Source organism: Cavia porcellus, unplaced genomic scaffold (assembly GCF_034190915.1).
Source record: "Cavia porcellus strain 051 isolate PalLab524CR breed Dunkin Hartley unplaced genomic scaffold, mCavPor4.1 scaffold_15, whole genome shotgun sequence".
Lineage (NCBI taxonomy): Eukaryota > Metazoa > Chordata > Mammalia > Rodentia > Caviidae > Cavia > Cavia porcellus.
In genome coordinates, this window is record NW_026947498.1 from 46,304,960 (window position 1) to 46,324,174 (window position 19,215).

At 35.0% G+C, this 19,215-nt stretch overlaps 2 protein-coding genes and 1 long non-coding RNA gene across 8 annotated transcripts in view; 2 read left to right on the top strand and 1 right to left on the bottom strand.

The window, feature by feature from the left end:
• The window catches only part of Cmss1 (cms1 ribosomal small subunit homolog), a 341,586-nt gene that overhangs the window by 66,425 nt on the left and 255,946 nt on the right, over nucleotides 1-19,215 (top strand). The gene's annotated exons all lie outside the window — the stretch shown is intronic.
• The window catches only part of Filip1l (filamin A interacting protein 1 like), a 243,707-nt gene that overhangs the window by 38,129 nt on the left and 186,363 nt on the right, over nucleotides 1-19,215 (bottom strand). The window lies entirely within an intron of this gene.
• LOC134470478 (uncharacterized) overlaps nucleotides 1,738-19,215 on the top strand; it is a 56,133-nt gene continuing 38,655 nt past the window's right edge. The window contains exon 1 of the long non-coding RNA XR_010039403.1: nucleotides 1,738-18,910. This is a non-coding gene — a long non-coding RNA (uncharacterized LOC134470478). The remainder of the gene's footprint in view (nucleotides 18,911-19,215) is intronic.

The following is a 19,215-nucleotide window of genomic DNA, read 5'->3' on the forward strand; positions in this document are numbered from 1 at the left end:
TTAACAACAAGCTAAAAATACTGTCTATTTTATAGAAGTTCAGGTCTCCCAGATCTAAGACTAGATCTTAGTTCTTTAAGGTATGAATTTTTAATGTATTTTTCTATCGTAGTATAGATATCCTAAAAAAGTATAAACATCTAAGAATTATGTTGTTTGATAAAAGCAGATATCTAATTCTTCTAGTGTAAGTTATCAGAATTCACTGCCTTTATAAAGTTATCTTCAATTGCTTTAATTTCTATAGTCATTTATGCTGTATAGGGAAATGATTTTTTTTACATAGAAATATATTTCCATGCTGACAGAATTTTTTCTACACTAGCATCATCTTATGAAATGAGATATTTTAAAATATAATTAAATTTTACCCCTATAACTTTGAAGATTAAAAAAACCCAGTTCTGTCTTCTGAATCCATGAATATTTCCATTACTTGCTTTACAGTTTTCTTACTGAAGCTGAGCAACATTCACTATTTATTTATCAAGTTGAATGAGATAAATTGTAGGGGAAGAAAGCTAGTTAATGTGGAACTAGCATGTAACAAGGTTCAATAAATTCAGTTCCTTTTGTTAAACACATTCCTGCTTTTAGAAATTTACTACCAGTTGTTTGGAGAGGTATTAATATAGAGATAGATTAGTTAAAAACTAAGTGAATTACACAAGTGTATAAATAAAGTGCCTTTTTCTGTGCAGAGGAAAAAGTTGTACATTTGAAAAAGTATGAGAGAAGGTAATTAGGTGAAATTCTACCACATGTGTTTATCTGTGATAGATTCCTGCCAGATCTGCCCAAAGATTTGCTGACCCCTTCAGTTTTGTGTCCTGGTTTGCTGTTCCTTTCTTTCCATTGTAGCCGTTACCTTCTTTTGTTTTTATCATTATTGTTATTTTTTATGCTTTTAAAGGCTATATCATTTTAGTTGCTTCTGCACTCACTCTTGTGAGTTCGATTCCTGGTACCGATAAAAAGAAAAAAAGAAAAAAAATCTCTTTCATCTTTGGTGGAAACACCTGACTTCTCTATTGCTTTTTATTTTTCTCCTCTTAATTTGAGGCAATCCCCCAGCAGCCCATATCCAAGAAATAGGTACCTCATTAAAAGACTAGTTAAATGTTGGGAAAACTAGCAGGGATTGTTAGATGAGAAAATTGTGTTGATAATTGGTGAGGACTAGACAAAGGACTCCCTCCCTGTGTGGATCAAGCTCTGAGCCATAAAGATAGCCTTTGTAAAGGAGGCATGTAACTCACTGTAAGAGGGAACTATTTGCTTCTGCAAGGAATTACTGTGGGTCCATATTCTAAAGCATGAGTCACGGATGTTTTTATGATTACACATCCCTCTTAGCACATGAGGAATAAACTTTAAAGAAAAGGAAGTTAAGAGAAAACAGAAGTGTGAATAACTGCTAATGGTACTCTCTCTGGCTCCATTCCGTCTGCCATTTCATCATACATCAAGAGGGAAGGTCAGAGATCTTTTTCCTGGCAAATAAGTGGCAACATATGTTTGAAATAGTGAATGGAAACTATAGGAGGAAGATGACAGACATATGGCACTAACAAGGCAAAGGAAAATTTGTTGCCTTAATGTTAGCCACTTAATTGGTATGATCTTCCATGGAGGGACTGTTTTACTTTAGAAATTCTGTATGCCCCATTAGTACAGCGTTTCTGTTTATTTATATATATATATATATATATATATATATATATATATTTTTTTTTTTTTTTTTTTTAGTTCTGCTTGTTTGTCTTCATGAATGACAATTGCTTAAAACTCTTGAGACACCATACAGATAGAAACTTGTCAAGAAATAAGATCCTTTGTTCAAGTTGTGAAAGCCAAAAGGAGAACTCTTAAACAATCACTTTGATGAGCTGAGAGTGGAGGAATAGCTACCAAATACTCTCTTCAAGACTGCTTTTTATTTAATAGTTCTGCATAATTCTAATTTATGATTCATTTGTTGATGTAGCAATTAAGCCCTTGCTCTGTTGTGCTCAAGATTCACAGGGTACTTAGGAACAAGGGTTTAATATTTTTGCTCTGCAGTACACTTATAATCAGTGTTTACTTTATAACAAATTGAAAGCACAGTGAGGTACTTTAAAAAGAATAATTTTCTGAATAAAAAAATCAGTATATACAAAAGGGAGTTGAATCCCATATCTAATTATCTGTTATACATGGTTAATAAATAGGAAATCTGTTTTTTAAGTGTCAAAATTTAATTATGGCCTATTATTATATTGGCGAAAAGAGATAGTACATGATTTAACTTCTCAGAACAAATTATGTTTTGCTTTGTGTAAAAATTATATATATATGTATATGTCAATAGTGTTTAAACAAATGTCAGATGCTATAGATTACAAGTGCTGTGTAATTGCTGTGCTCCATCTCCTTCTCTTTTATGATCTTCATAAGTGGTGTGATTCTTTTTTTAATGTTTAGTCTCTTGCTTTAAAAATAAATATTTTACTTGTAGCCATAAATTTTTGTTTACATTTACCTGTATGAGGCATGTCAAGTCTCTTCTGTCAGGAAGCATAACTTTAGCCATGTCACTGTCAGTTTGGGGGAATGCAGGAGAAAGTGCCTCATTAAGTAGTGTAGGCTGCCCTTGAACTTATTCCATAACCCAGACTGGCTTCAAACTGAAGATCCTCTTGCCTTAGCCTTCCAAGTGCTTGGATTACAAGCATGTGCCACCACTCTCAGCTTTAGTCTACTGCCAAATATGGGCTACAAGCTAAAAATAGTTTTTACATTTTGGACGGAAAAAAATCAAAAGATTATTTCATGTATATAAACATTATATGAAATACAAATTTTAGAATCCAGACATAAAATTTTATTGGAATAGTCATACCCATTTATTTACACATTATTTGTGATTGCTTTCCTGTTACAGCAACAGAGTTGAATAGCTACAATAAAGAGTATCTGGCTCATACAAACTAAAATATTTACTAACTGACCCTTTAAAGAAAAGAAAAATTGCCTTTTCAGATCATAAGTATCCTGTATTGTGTAAGCATTGGTATTATTGCCAAGAAAATGTGATGCATGTTGGTGGAATTCTGAGGTGATATGTTTTTGAGGGGAAATCTGGAATACTAAAAATAGAAAACCAAAGTTGTGTTTCTGAGATTAATGGGAAACAGTATGATTCTGAACTGATTACTTTAGTTTTCCATTTCCTGTCAGATCATTTTCTTTCTTTCCAGTACTAGGAATTGAACTCAGGACCTCACACTTTCCAGGCAGATGCTTACACCATTGTGCTAAATCCCTGGCCCTGTCACTTTGTTTTATTTAATTTTGCCCAGAAAGATATGTGTAGGATGAGTGATATGTCTTTTAGGGAGATCATTTGTAAGATATCCCCACGATGTGTCAAACTTAAGCAAGCAACCATGTCCAGTACTTTGCTTTTTGTTTTTTAAATTTCTTTAGTTGTCAAAATATATTTCTATATGTCCTTACCTAAATTATATTCAAATCAAGAAGCCAAATCACACTTTTCCACAAGCCAAGCCAGTCAGTGTACGGGGTGGAGACCAGAGGAGCAGCACTACTCTCTCCATCAACAGTGGGCTAATTGGAGGCAAGTTGGGCTGAGGTGATAGCAACTGAAGTAAACAAAAATAACAATGCTTGTATTGTTTGATTGACTTTGCAGGCCTAAAGCTGATAGTCTGAGCATCTATTTGGAGGATAACAATATGCATTATAACAACTATAAGGGACTTCCTTCTGTCTTGTTTTTGAAATCTAATATTTTGCTGTTTTGTTTTATTTTTGTGTCTGGTAACCTGAGCAACTGTTTTGGAGATAACAGTATGTAATAAAACAACCATAGGAATTGTTAAATTTCTTATCATCTTGCTTTGAAAACCTATATAGCTATTGTTCTTTGTTGTTGTCTTGCTTTTGTTGCTGTTGTTTTTTTTTTTTGATTTGTTTTCTTGTTGTTTTTGTTATTTTTTCCTCTTTAAAATAAAAGTGTATTAAATAAATAATACTCAAAATGGAAAGAAACATTCAAAAGAAGGCTTTGTTTAAATTTAGTAGCTTGAGAGTGACACCTTTTATTGCATATTTTGAAACATTTTAAAAGTTCTTAGCAAAAAGATGCATTTCTGTATTGCAGGTAAATTATTTTTAGAAGCATGTTCTATTTCAGTAGATACGTGGAATGAAAGATTTTTCAAATGTATTATACTACATAAAATGAAACAATGTTAGGGGGACTACCTGATTCTTTATGTCCAGTCTTATTCTCTTCTTCTCTAAATAAAAACTTCTGATCAGCTAAATAAAATTTTTCTTTTGCAATGACAGATTTCTATCCAGATTTTTTTTTTTTAGATAATCTTGTAATCCATCTGGTCTTTTGAAATACACAATTACACATTGAAATGTATCTATGTTTTCCACATCATCTGAACAGTTTTCTATTGCTTATTTTTTTTCAATGTGTGTGAACTGTGAGTCAAAAATACCAGAAGCAAGTACAATTAAGTAAGATATGTTCCATGACCACTGAGTCTAATGTTCTCATAGACGTTTAGGTACATCTCAAAGTACTTTTGTTAAATAATTATTAGTATAAGTCAGACTTCTGCTATTTCACATCACCTGAGAAAATCTGAACATGCGTACTGAAAGAAGGTAGTCACTCTTGGTTTCGGATCTTACAGAGCTCTATAGTGAATGTACTTTGATATATTAAATACGGATTTTTATGTGTGCATTTTTAGAGGTTTAAACTGAGAACTCGTTACTTTTCATCCAAAAATATCTTTTAAAAGAAAGTAATTTCTGATGTTGATCTTTATTTTGTGTCCTATAAAGAATCTCTCAATTTTATTTCAAACAGAGTATCTGTTTATACTTTTCAAAAGCAGATTTCTGGTTTCAAAACCAAGCTAAAATACATTGTGGGTGTTTTGATCATTTCTTATGATGATGCATCCTTTTAGCCATAATGAGTACCACTAATACACTAGAATTAAAAGTGGAAATCACATCTTTTAGATTATCTTGGAAATGTTCCACCTAATTCTTTTTAAAAAGTTTTCCAAGAATTGTACTGATTGTATAATAATAACTTTCTGTGGATTTTAGTGTTTTGTGAATATGTATGGTAGTTGTGATTACTGTTGCTGCTTTTTCTTAACAGTTTCATAACCCCTTCTTAAACAATTTTGAGACAAAGTATGTGGACTCAAACATAATGTATATTCTTCCTGAAACTGTTAGTGATGGACTTCTTGGACTCCTACCTGCTTCTTGGTTGAAAGTCCCCCATAGTCCCCCATCGGAGCATCTTTCTTTAGTGCATGTTAACTCCCACGGTGATGACCCAGAGTCCCTTGATTTGCATCTCAAGTTTGCTATGTACCAGTTGTACGATCTCTGTGCCTCTATTTCCTCATCTATAAACTGGAAATGCTGAGAGTGCCTTCTTTATAGAATTGTTGTGTTTATCAAATTATAGGCTTTATTTTCTTAGAATACAGTTTAGTACTATATTCAGTTTGTCAGCTCTTAATACATTCCTAAATGCTGTCTGTAATGTTCTTGTTTAATGGATCTGTGAAACCTTATATTCTAAAGTCAGAACCAACTTGTCAGAATTTTAGGAAGAAATAAAGAGGTACATTAAAGCATTCTGAGAAGCTATTTAACCTGTCTAGAATGATGTTTCATACATAGGAGATATTCAATAATTACAATAAGTATATAAAAATTTTACATATTCAGTGATGATGTCATTCTTAAAATTCATGATGACTAAATTCTGGAAATCAAAACCATTTGATTTCAGTTTGAGACAGTACATTAACTCTTTGCATTAATATATGGATAAAATATGAATAATGAATAGCACATACCTGGTCTTATGGTATGTAAAGCACTATTCTCAATTTATATTGCTATTAACTAATTCTTTTTAATTTTTATACTATTAATTCATTGATGAAGCAATTAAGTGTCTAGGCAGTCATAAATAATGAGGATTCAAACCCAGGAAGTTTGGCTCCAGAATCCTTGTTTTTAATCCTATGTAACAAATAAGCCATAATTCCTAAAAGTTATTCAGTACAACCTTTTTTCCCCACACTTAATATTCACCGCAATTTCCATGAAGTATTGAATGTGCTGATTTTTGCCTAACTCTGCCTCCTTTTGCTCTTCCAAGCAAGTCTAAAGCACCAGTACTGAAAATGTGCAGCTAATTGGAATTGCCCAGAGAGCTTTTATTACTACTGATGCTTTTAAATCTCAGAAATTCTGACTCCATCTCTGCGGTCTGAGAAGTCCAGATTTTTAAAAGCTCCTTTGATGATTCTAATATGTAGCAAAGTTTTAGGACCACTAGTCTAAGGGAAAAATGAAATTGGCCAACAAACCCTAGGCGAGACTGAGTGTGCCTGAAGGAGTAGGGTGTGGAGGTAGTATGGTCTACACCCCAGACCATCCAAGGGTTGAAACTCAGGCCAATCTGCTTTTGTTCTTTTTTTGTTTGTTTGTTTTTTGTCATTCTGAGACAGAGTCTAGTTATGCACTTCAGACTGGCCATCGTGCTCATTTGTAGCGCAGGCTGGTGTAGAGCTTGCAGTGATCCTCCAGGCTCCTCTAAAGTGCTGGGATTATAGGCATGCACCACCACACACAGCTTGCTTTGGTTCTTGTTGACCATTATGAAAACAAGCAGAGAATGCTAGGTGGAATACTATGTGAAGGTGCTGTTTGAAAAACAAAATGGCTAAATAATGCTTTCATTTAGGGATACCATCTTAATGCTCCAATCAGAAGAGCAGCCTGGTTTTACTAAACTGTTTGGAAAAACTGATATTTGTTTCAAATGTTTATGGCTTATTGTCTCAGAAGATTAACACCAAATCCTCAAAAATGTAGTGACGAGCAATGACTCATTTTAGCTCATGTCAAAACAATGCACTTTTGTAATTTTCCTGTCCTTAGAGAAGCCATTAAACACTAAACAAATGCCTCAAAATGAAACCAATTGAGTGTTTTAAATTATGTACTCATGTTTGGCTATTAGCCAGATGTTGGTCAGAAAAGCTTTACCATACATCAAGACCCATGATTTGTGCTGACAGTGATACTACAATTTATGCTGCTTAAATATAAGCAATGTGTATTCTAAAGCTTAGTAGTCAAACAGAGCTTATAACATAAACAATTTGTGTAACTAGGTTCTCAGCCAAGTGATTTTTCCCTTTGTTAAATCTGGAGAGGATGTACCTAAGGGATAAGGTATTTTTCTCTGCATTATCTTGTTGATAAATAGCACAGATTCCAACAAGCTTAACAGTCTTACACAGGGTTTTTGTATTTGTTTTTGTATAAGTAGTGCTACATGTCTTGATCATAGCAAAGCTCAGTATAATGTTCTACATGTAGTAGGCACAAAAAGTATATGTTGATCATAATAATGATGTCAACAAATAAAGAACAATGTGGCTTTTTCATTAATTTCCTATTATCTGTCTGCCAGTATTAAATGAAGTTTTATAAGAACTATCCTGCAGATGAGGATTTAGCTCAGCAGCAAAAGTGCCTGCCTGGCGAGCGCAAGGTTGTGAGTTCGATCCCCAGCACCAAAAAAAAAAAAAAAAAAAAAATCATTCTGCCAACTGCATTTTATTTTTCAGCAAAAAAGTAATTAAGTGATTTGATTGTCCTTACTGGTTTCCTAAATAATGGCTACATTTATGATATTAGACTTTTATAAAAAACACTTATTATAATTGACTCATAATATCAATATATTTTTTATACCATACAGGTGTGTGTGTGTGTGTGAGTGTGTGTGTGTGTGTGTGTGTGTGTATGGGGTTTGACAACCAGAAGTCTAGGTTCAACTGTGACTAACTCATGGCCCACCTTTTTTTTTTTTTTTTTTTTTGTCCCCTTTTTGTGAGTGAAGAGTAATTACCGTGGGCCACATATAAAATACACAATATAGAATTGGGAGGCCACAGTCTGGCTACAGCTAGACACATCCAGGACCTAGAAAAGAGTAGGTATTCCATAGATATTTGTTTAACTGAATTGAGCAAATGTTCTACTGATACTCATTTTCTTTTTTCCTCTCCCTCCCTCTCTCCCTTGTTTCTTCCTTCCTCCCTTCCTGTCTTCCTGCCTTCCTGCCTTCCTGTCTTCCTCCTTTCCTTCTCCTTTCTTTTGAAATGAGAATCAATCTCAGATGCAGTTCCGTAAGTGAACATAGAGTAGGTAAAGAAAATGCTTTGGGTAATTCCATCGCATATTGATGTGCTGTCATTCCTAAAGAAGTTATTCTAATCCATCAATAATTATTATCTAGTTGTCAGCCCATTCTAAGATGAAAAATAGTGTGGTGGCTAGTAATTCAAACTATATCTAAAACTGTCATTTTGATCCAATGACTAAATCTTAAATATTACAATAATTTGTTATCTGTAGACACTGGATAGCTAAGAAGGTTAACAAAGTGCTTGTCAGGAAGAGCTTCACACTAAATCACTAGCTTGTTCTTTTTGTGATAAAAAATGGGTAGTGTCCACATGTTATATTTTTTACTATTCTAATTACCTGTCCTGAAAAAGGATTCATGGAATTTGGAAGGTTTCACATTAGGGCAAACAGACCAGGATTGATGTGACATCTGTGTGAAGATATCTAAGATTTACACTGTAAATTGGAAAGATAAAAGTGGATAGTGAATTTGATTAAAATCTATAAAATCATAAGCATTATGGCAGGGCAAACACATTCATGCTTACCCAAACTTAAGACTGCTAGAATCAGAAGCCTGAAAGAAGTACTTTGTCAAAGAGCAGTATCACCTCATGATGAAGGATACAAGCAAATAGTTATACAGCTGAGTTCAGTTCCCTATTCTGCCCATTTGAAGTTCTATGTCACAGTTTCTTTAAACTGTATGTGACAGTTTCTTTAAACATATAGTAAACACCGTGTGTATGTGTACATATGTATACACATGAGATTAGGTACATGTACACATATTAAGTATACTGACTGGGTGTGCTAAAAACTAGGTTTAGAAGAAATTTGATTTACAGTTGAATTCAAAGTTTGCTTATGTCTTCCATTCTCTTTGCATCCACCGTGAGAGATGAGGCCCTGGATTGGTTGGGTCAGTGACCCCAACAAAGAGTGTTTCTGTTTTAAGATATTTTGCACAAAAAACAACTAATCTCTTTTCTTTTATTCCCCAAGCTAAAATAATGATAAAATCATCATCCCTGTTCCCTCATTTACTTACAATAATTTGTCCTAAATGAAAAACACTTCATTTGGTAATAGAAAAGTATGACTTCAAGTAATAGAAACAAGTCCAAGCTAATTGAGTTAAGCAAGATTGTTGGCCAGGGAAAGTAACTGTTGAGATAGGCATCTTGTTTTTCCAAACAAATACTCCTCCTTTAGAATCTGATTGGGCCTTAATCTGCTTACCATTTTTTCAGCTGCCCAGCTTTCAGAAAAGCACTTTACCTTGCTGGCAACAGTGAGTGTGGTGAATGTTTTTGTTATTGTTGTTCTTAATGATAAGTGTGTAGTTTTTATTCTCATTGTAAACAAAGGTCTGAAGGGCAACGGACCAAACTATTTCACCATAAGAATGTGCTTGTTTTGTTATGTCCATCATTTCTCAGTATTTTTGTTCCTGATCTTAGGATAGATCTTTCAGTAGGGAAACAACAATAGTGCTTTCCAATCAAGTATTTATAATTACTATAAGTAGTACAGATGGCCTGGTAAAATTTGTGTAATTCTATCACATGTTGATGTGCTGACATTCCTAAAGAAGTTTTTCTAAAGCACCAGTTATCATTATCTAGTTGTCAGCCCATTCTAAGAGGAAAATAGTGTGGTGGCTAGTAATTCAAACTATATCTAAAACTATCATTTTGATCCAGTGACTAAGTCTTAAGTATTACAATGATTTGTTATCTGTAGATACTGGATAGCTAAGTTGAATTCTATCAAGACAGTGTTTTTAGCACTGGAATTTTTTTGTTAGTAGTATGTGCTTCCAGTACATAATGATTACGTTTATCATGGGGAGTGATACATATATATAACACATCGGAGTTTTTAAAATTATTTTTGGTCCCCTTCCTCTCTGGTACCTCTCTGTCCCCTCCAAGTCTTGGTCTCCTTCCTGTCTATAAAAGCTGTTTCCAATTTTTTCTTCAGTTCCTTTTTACTCTATCCCCATTCCTTCCTCTCCCTCCTCCTCCTCTCTATATCCCCTTTCCCATTTGAAAAACATCTTCCTACTTCCACTTCCTATAATCTATTATTTTGCTCTTTATTTAAATTTTGGATTTCTCATATAAGGAAAATCAGTATTTAAATTTGGGCATCTGATTTATTTCACTTACTATTGTGGTCACAAAGTTCATTCATTTACCTGTGAATGCCTTAAGTTATTGCTTTGTTGTTGTGTTTGTTTGTTTGTTTGTTTGACACAGGGTCTTGCTCATGCTGGCCTCGAACTCATAGCAATCCTCTTTCCTCAGCACCCCCTCTTCCGTGTAACAGCTGTGTGCCACCATGTCCAGCAAGTTTGTCATTCTTTATGACATAGTCTTCCATTGGGTACAAATATATTTTCTTTACCCATTTATCTGTTGATGTACATATGAACTGTTTCCAAGATTTAGCTATTATAAATTGTAACATTGGCATTGAGATCACAGAGCCTTTTAAACATTGATTTTTGTTAGTTTGATATCTTACTATCAAACCTAGCAAACCTTAAAGTTTCCTTTTCTTTTGTATTTCTAAATTTTTCTTTATGACTGTCTCTTCTCAATTAACCTTAGATTCCTGCCTATTTTACCTCCCCATCACTGCATCAACTAACTCCTCATTGCCTCCATGCCCACTTATTTTCTGCAGGAGTCAGCTCAATTTTCATTTCTTGTTCTATCATCTTTAGTCCTAGTTGGCTCTGTTTTCTGTTTTTACCATGTCTACAGCTTTTTATTTCTTTCCCAACCCCTGGCAAACTTTTTGAAAGGGTATTACCACATTTACGGGCCTACCTCTTGATTACCTTCTTTGGGTTAAAGTCTGGTGTCATTGCCTACCATCCTGATGAAATTGTTCGCTCAGAGGTACATAATGGTGACTTCATCATCATATCCAATAGGCTTCACTCTGGTTTTATCCTCTTCTTTTTTATATATGTACCTTTTAACATAATTGACTGTCTGTGCATTCCTTGAAACATTTTTCCTTCTAAAAAAATAGCCTCTCCAAAGTCTCTTCCTAGAGTCTAAATTGTGTCTCTTCTACCTTCTTTCATAGCTTATTCCCCACTTCCTGCCCTAAAATATAGGTAATGAACATGTGGACACAGAAAGGTTAAGTGAAATTATGGTTGATATCTAGATGTCTCCTGAGGGCCTCATGTGCTCACTGGTGGGACTTTTGGAAGGTTAATTGATTTATGGTAACTTAGAGATGACTCGCCTTTAGAAGTGGGGTCTGGTCAGAAGAGAGGGGTCACTGGGGAAGTGACCTCTAAAGGTTTGTCTTCTTTTCCAGCTTCTCCCTTCATTTTCTGCTTTCTGCTCACCGGCATGAGATACTTTTCCTGTACTGTGCCCATCTGCCATGCTGCTGTGCCTTGGAGCCAGCAGACTATAGACCTAATCCTCTACAAACTATGAGCCAAAATAAATACCTCTTTTAAGTTGTGAGTGTAAGGTATTGTAACTCAGAGACAAGAAAGTGACTAAGACAAGTGGTTTGCTAGGTTGTAGCTAGAGTTATCCTCAAAACATCAGTTGTCTCTTTCTTCCTGGTTATACAGCTTCCCAACCAGATAGTTCTAGCTTTTCCTGAACTGAGGTGTAACTATGGGAGTTAGTTAGATCAATGAAATATGCGTAGAAGAAATAGATAAGCATGTCCAATTTGGAAGCAAGGTATCTTTCAGACACTTTTCCCTAACCCTATCCCCAAGCCCATGCACTGTAACAAGAGATAACATAGGGTTTCTGCACTGATCTTTACAAATGAAGACAACTCTGATCTTATGATGAGCTCTGTTAAGTTTATTTAAATTTGCTTAAGTATTTTTGGATCATCTGTAACTTCTTGAAATAATTAGAATGTATGTAAGTCTAAATAAGTCATTCTGGGGACTCATTTTTATGATTTTAGACTTTATCCAAACAGATACATAGTGGAAATAGTCCTTCAATTCTGATCTTCCAACATTTTGTACTTTGTTACTTTGTCACATTTTCTTTATGCTACTGAAATGCATCTTAACTACTTATTAACCCCATTAATTTCACATTCACAGTTCTTTGTTCTCTGAATCTAACTTGGTAACCAAAGCTTTCATATTCCCTGTTCTTAATCCAAAGCATAGCCCTACTATTTCTTGAATTTAATTTCTTTTTTGCCCTAATTTCCTTCCCTTATTCAGTTAAATCCACCTATAATGCTTTGTTTCTCTGTCTCCCTCTTTTTGTCTTCTTCTTCCTGTGTGAATTGTGCCTTTCTTTTAAGATGTAGTTCAAGTATTACCTTTTCCATGGTGCTCTTCCTGAACTCCATTAGTGATGACATCATTTTTTTTACCACCTCAGTGTTTTCCTTCATATGAGAGTGGGAGTCATGTATGTGGTATGGTGTAGTGACAGTATTTTGAAATGAGTGAATAAATGAACTTGACAATAAGTGACTTTTTTAGGAGCTAAAATTTCTTATTGAATATTAACAAATTTTGATGTAGACATACAATGATTATGGCCAAGAATCAAAGCTCCCTCACATCCTTTTGTGCTTTCTTTTCCATTGAGGTTCTGACTCAGCAGTTCTGAGTCAGCAGATTTGCTGCACTGTATCACTTTCATCTTCCATAGCAAAGGATATCTTGGTGCTAACTGCTGATGCAGTATGACCATGACCTAATTTGGCCTTTCAGCAAACAAGTCCTTTCTGATTGCTATATAGTGAGAAGAGGGCTATGTGGAAAAAGAGATGCTATTTTCTATTCAAGGCAGATGATTTGACTTAGACAACTATGACAACTGGCTTTGCTCGTGTTCTGTTGGCATCTTGAAAGAACATTTGAACCATATTTCAGATGCCATTGTGTTCCTACCTCCAGATGCCACATTTAGATATCTGATTCAGTATTTTTAGGATTAGACCCAAAAATCTGTGCTTTTAAATATCTCCCATGACAAACTTTAATGATCAGTTAGGTTTGGAATCTCCTGGCATAGAACGATTAGAAGTTCAGATATGAGAGTTAGACCAACTTCACCTCTGACATTACTAGTAGTGTAACCTTGGGAAAGTTACTTAGTGTCTTTGAGCTTTAGTATGATTATCCAAATGTGGACAATAATAGTACCTACTTTAAAAGATTATTATGAGGATTAAATGAGATAATCCATCTCAGGTGCTAGCAGTGTTTGACATTAAGCATTCAGTAAAATGTAACTATTATTTTTGTCGTTATTTACAAGAGATATTTGTGTTGTTTTATGTAAAATATACAAAACAATCTTCCATTTCTAAAAAAAATCATGAAATAGATGTGTATATGTTTGTTGGTTTTCTCTTAATGGAGTTCATGATTTGCCTCAAGGATTTGATTAAAAGTCTGTGTGAGATTATTTTGACTGCAGTTCTTTGTAATTTAGAGATTAGTCACCTTATATTTCTTTTTTAATTACAAGGAATAGACTATTACAAATGCTTAATAGGAAAATTTTAAGAACCAAATGTTCTAAGGCAGCATTTCTAAAACAAGTAATGGTTAAAATTTTATAATTTGTGGGCAGGAGGCAGGGATATGAGTAAAAAAACTACAAAGAGAGCCACCTATTTCAAGTTGCTTTCTCATAAAATTAATTCCTCTTCTGATTAAACATCATAGAGTGGAACAGTGGCACTCTGAGCTAAAATTTGATTTGGTGGTGCCACTTAAAAATAAACCTGAGTTTTACTTTATGTGTGCATATATATGCACATTACTATGTGTGTTTTATATATTCATGGGGGAACATCCAGAACCCTTACAGCAGGAAGAGGGTGGTTGGGGTAGGGAAAATCATGTAACTGAAAGGTTTTAGAGGGCTAGAGATAAATAGCTCTGTTATAGAACACTTGCCTAGTGTACACAAAGGTTATGAGTTCATTCTCAGTACTGCAAAAACAAACAATAAAAAGAAAAAGTTTTAGAGCTACTGAGATATACCATAATTATTTGTTATACCCTTCTCCCCAATGATAACAGAATAGTGAAATGTCAAATTTTGGAGCAGAATTATTCATGGCAGGGGCAAGATTTCTGTTAGGTGAGCACAAATTCTAGGGCAGCCAGACATGGTGATACACATCTGACAGAAGGATGGCAAGTTTTGGCAAGTTTGAGTACAGCTTGGACAAGTTAGTGACCTAGCAAGTCTTTGTCTCAAAGCAAGTGGAGATGTAGCTTAGTTCCACCACCAAAAAAGGCAAAAGCAAAAACAAAAAACACCAAAGTAACCACCAAGCATCTTCTTTATATAATGAAGTAGTAATATGGCTAATACTAGAGTGTTAAAAAAGAATTTATATACTTTATATCCATATGTCATGACTTTCCTCTGTAGAGATTGAAAAATCCATTACACTGCAAATTTTCATTAACTGTTACTAACTTACGATAAGTTCTAGTTCATTTAGATGTCTGAAGCATATATTTTTATTTCATTTGCATTCAACTGAATTCTCAGATTGCCTGGAGAGTAGATGATGAGACTCTTCCTATACAGTGCCTTTCCTGTTCTTACTAGAGCAAACTGTTCACACTCTGAGCTCATTTATCATTGTCAACAAAGGCTGTCATCATCTAAACACGCTGAGTGAGAAATTTCATTTCTTTGGGCAAGAAGCATATTATGGGCTATACTTTTAATTAAGAATCAGGCTGATTACTTGATAGTTGAATGCTTTAGTTTCAGGTCAGTTTACCCTCATTTCTCTTTCAAATGTTAGGTATTCTTAGCTATCCAGAACCTATGGAATTCTTAATAGGGTTGATTTATATATAATTTCTACTCTTTCACTCATATGAACTTACATCTAGTCTAAAAACCTGTGTGAGTTTCAAAGGCTTAAAAAGGATTAAAAGGCTCTAAAAATTTAAATACTTCATCCAGTGAGTATGTTTACCTAAATGTGTCATCAAGCTTCTCAGTTTTCTGGTTAGAAAACCAGTTTGGGACAGACTGACTCATGCTATGGACTGATAGAATGCAAACACATTCAGAATTCTCTTGGCAAGATTAATGCAATAAAAACAGGGTTCTGTGAGCTTTTAGAGATGAAGTATTTCATTTCTCAAATAAGTCTTCCTATCATTATGAGCTTTCAAGGTAAACACACACATGTCTTTGGTTTGGCACTGAGTAAAGTGGCAAGTATACATTACTACAGTATCGTCAGTACTCCTTGCCACTTTTTGAGGAATTTAAGGTAATCTGGGAAGAATTACTAATCAACCCTTACAGTGATAGTAAAAGTAAAAGTCTCTGATTCTAAATATTATCTTCATATGCAAGTAAATATTTTACTGGGTTTATGATTCACTTTTTGGGGTACAGGTCTCAAATGCTTTGCCCTAACAGTTACCTTCATTGTTCTCCAGTGATCTCATGCAAGGAAATAGATAACATAACTGTTTATGCCCCTTTTGTAGATAGAAGCATCAAACAATGCATGTTAGTTTTTTCTCCATGTTGCCCAACAAATTTGGAGCCAAATTTAAAAGATGGCCAGTGACAGTGACATTCTGTTAGTAAGGTTAGCTGAGTAGCTCTTTTCAGGGATGAAGAGATGGAGATTGGAATGTCTTCTGGTAAAGCTTAGAGCACAATTAAAATGCTCATTTTCTACTTGGTTATATATGTATCACTTGCTTTTGTTCACAATGGTTCTATTAGCCGATTTTAGCCTAGGCAAAAGGAGTTAGGTAGCATATTATACATTTATACCTCCATTTCTGAAATTTAGGATAAAATGAAATTTTTCTATTTACGTTAGCAAATGGAGACATATTTCCACAATCCTATATTGTTATAAAATAAATTTATCAGGCAGTTATATAGTAATGGGTTTCATGAAATTTATTTCTCAAGAGCTTTGATCTCTTTATTTTATTAGTTGTCTGATTGTTCTCAGTGTTATTATTGCTAAGGTCTCTCCAAATATGACTTTAGACACACCTAACACAATCTTTTCTACATATTGTGGGTTCTCTAATAGCATACCAGTAACAGGTTGAGGTTTTTCTGCATGACATGGAGTCAGTGCAAATGGGAAGCCAAGGGTATTGCATACAATCTAATGTACTCATTTTCAACAGAAATTTAATTCTATGACCATATCTTATTTTCATTTCTTTTCTTTGTGCCAGTGGGTACAATTCTCTACTTGCTAAGAGTCTATTCAGACTTCAAGCTAATTGTTGCCTACTAGAAGCCTTCTTTTCCCTTTATACAAAATGAATGCACCACTTTAAGGTCCCTGAGCACTCTTGTATATATCCCTGTTATAGCTCACATCTAATTACTCGGTACTACTTACATTTCTTTTCTTTTCTTTTTTTTTTTTTTTTTTGCGGTGCGGGGATTGAACTCACAACCTTGTGCTTGCCAGACAGGCACTTATGCCACTGAGCTAAATCTCCAGCCCTACTACTTACATTTCTTACCAGACCTTTAAAATTGGAGTCTATGTCATACATAGTGTTAAGTAACATGAATGTGGAATGAATGAATGGATAATAAATGTCTTTATTTTCTTTCCCTTTAATATAGAACCAAAAAGCTTTTTCTCTTTTTGTAACCCAATAAATAATAAACTGCCTTTGATCATTTCCTTTTGGGTAAATATCCTCATTTACTATGTCTAAGTCCCTCTCCATGTTAGTTCAGTTTGCATTCCTGGTACAAAAAACCTGAGGTAACCAACTCAAAAACAGGAGAGGTTTATTTTGGAAGGTTTCAGTCCATGGTGGATTGGGCCTTGCTTCTGAGCCTTTGGTGAGGCAGTAGTGCATCATAGTGGGAACTTGTGGCAGGTAAAGCCAGTTCACCTCAGGCCCAGAACAAAGGAGAAAGGGGTTGGAGCTCCTGGACCTCCTTTAAGGGCCCATCTGCATTTACCCAACTTCCTTCCACTAGCCCCACCTTGTAAAGACTCCACTACATCCTAGTAGTGCCACAGGCTGGAGGCCAAACCCATTAACACATTGGCTTTTGGGGGACATTCCAAATCCAAACTACAGCAGTATCGTTTCATTCTTGATGGCATTACCAGTCCTTCCTTGTAATGTTTTCGGAAACATTATGCTTGAAACAGACCTTGAAAACATTATGCTGAGTGAAATATATACGATTACCTATTGTGTGATTCCATGTCTATTGAAATGCACAGAATAGGCAAATCCATAGATGCAGAAGGGAAATTAATGGTTTCTGGAGCTGGGAAGTTACTGCATAACAAACACAGCATTTGTTTTTTTTTAATTGACAGGTAGTATTTTGCTGCATGGATATACCACGATTTTTTATGCAGTTTTATTTATGAAAACTGAAACATATATATTGTTTACATTTCTTGATTATTACAAATAATACTGCAGTAAACATGTGTGTATAAGACTTGTTTGGATATATTCTCATTTTTCTTGAGTATGTACCTGTTAGTGGAATATCTGAGTCATATGGGCTCAATAGAAAAAGCTAACTCAAACTCGAACTCATATTCTCCTACCACATACACAACACAGGTCATTTCTGTAATCCCAAAATGTGAGAGGATTTTTTTCCACTAATAAGCAAGCAGCTCTGTAGAAGCAAACACAAACTGGACATTCCATAATTCAGTGCTGATGCAACGGGTTGAGGGCTCAGTTGCCAGGATTACTCTTATCAGGTTGTTTTGCCTGTGCTTCTGATCAGTCAGCTATGAATCAGCATTCCTACAATTCCTTCCTTCTGTTCAGTCAGTTTGCACAAGTAACTCAGTGCACAGGGAACTTCATGCCCTCTATGAGTGCAGCAACCTCCAGGGTCCTTCACAGTTCAGCGATCCAGAAACTCTTAGTATCCAGCATTTTTGAGTTTTTTGGAGATGTCATTGTGTAAGTGTGACTGAAGCAGGACAATTGTGGGAATGTGATTGGACAAAAGGGTGTAATCTACTACTATTAACAAACAGATTGAGTGAGAAACCCAGTAAAGCCTGCTTGTTCACATTATTCTTGCCCTTTCTGTAGAGCATTCCTTACTCCAGGGTATGGGGCAGGTTGCATTCTGAAACAAGGATCTTATGATCTATCATCAGACAAGATCAAAGAATTTGTTTATTTCTAATTCTGAGACAGAAAGGCAAGAGATGAAAGATTTGTAACCCATTTTGAGGAAAAGAAATTCTAGTTTCTGTCATTTGCCCTGGAAAGGGAGTTATGAGGAAGAAGCTATGGGTAAAAGCCAAAAAATATATCACATACGGGAATAATAGATCATTGAATATTTGTGGGCCTCTTGTGTATTCATATATTGAAATTCTAACATCATGTAATGAAATTGGGAGATAGGGCCTTTAGGGGGTAATTAGGTCATTAGGATGAAGCATTCATAAGTGGGATTAATGCCTTTATAAGAGCTTATTCGTTAGTGAGAATAATGCCTTTATAAGAACTTTCCAGTCCTCTTTTCTCCATGTAGAGATACCAGAAGAAAACAGCTATCTGCAACCCAGAAGGGGCCCTAATCATAACCTGACCATGTAGAAGAACCCTGCTTCCAGACGTACAGCCTGCAGAAATGTATTTCTGTTGTTTTAAAGCTACTTTGGTATTTTGTTCTATCTCTAGTATTTGTTGTATCAGCGGAAACTGTTAAGGTAGCACCTCTATATTTAAGTGAGGGAGAGCCAGACTTAGCTGCTCGCTTTATACTCCCACTTTGCATTTCAGGCATTCAGCTTCTACATAGCCCTTTTTTTTTTTTTTTTTTTTTTTTTTTCGTCTTTTTCCTTTTTATCGGTACAGGGGATCGAACTCACAACCGCCTGCTTGCAAGGCAGGTGCTTATGCCGCTGAGCTAAACCTCCGGCCCCACAGCTTCTATA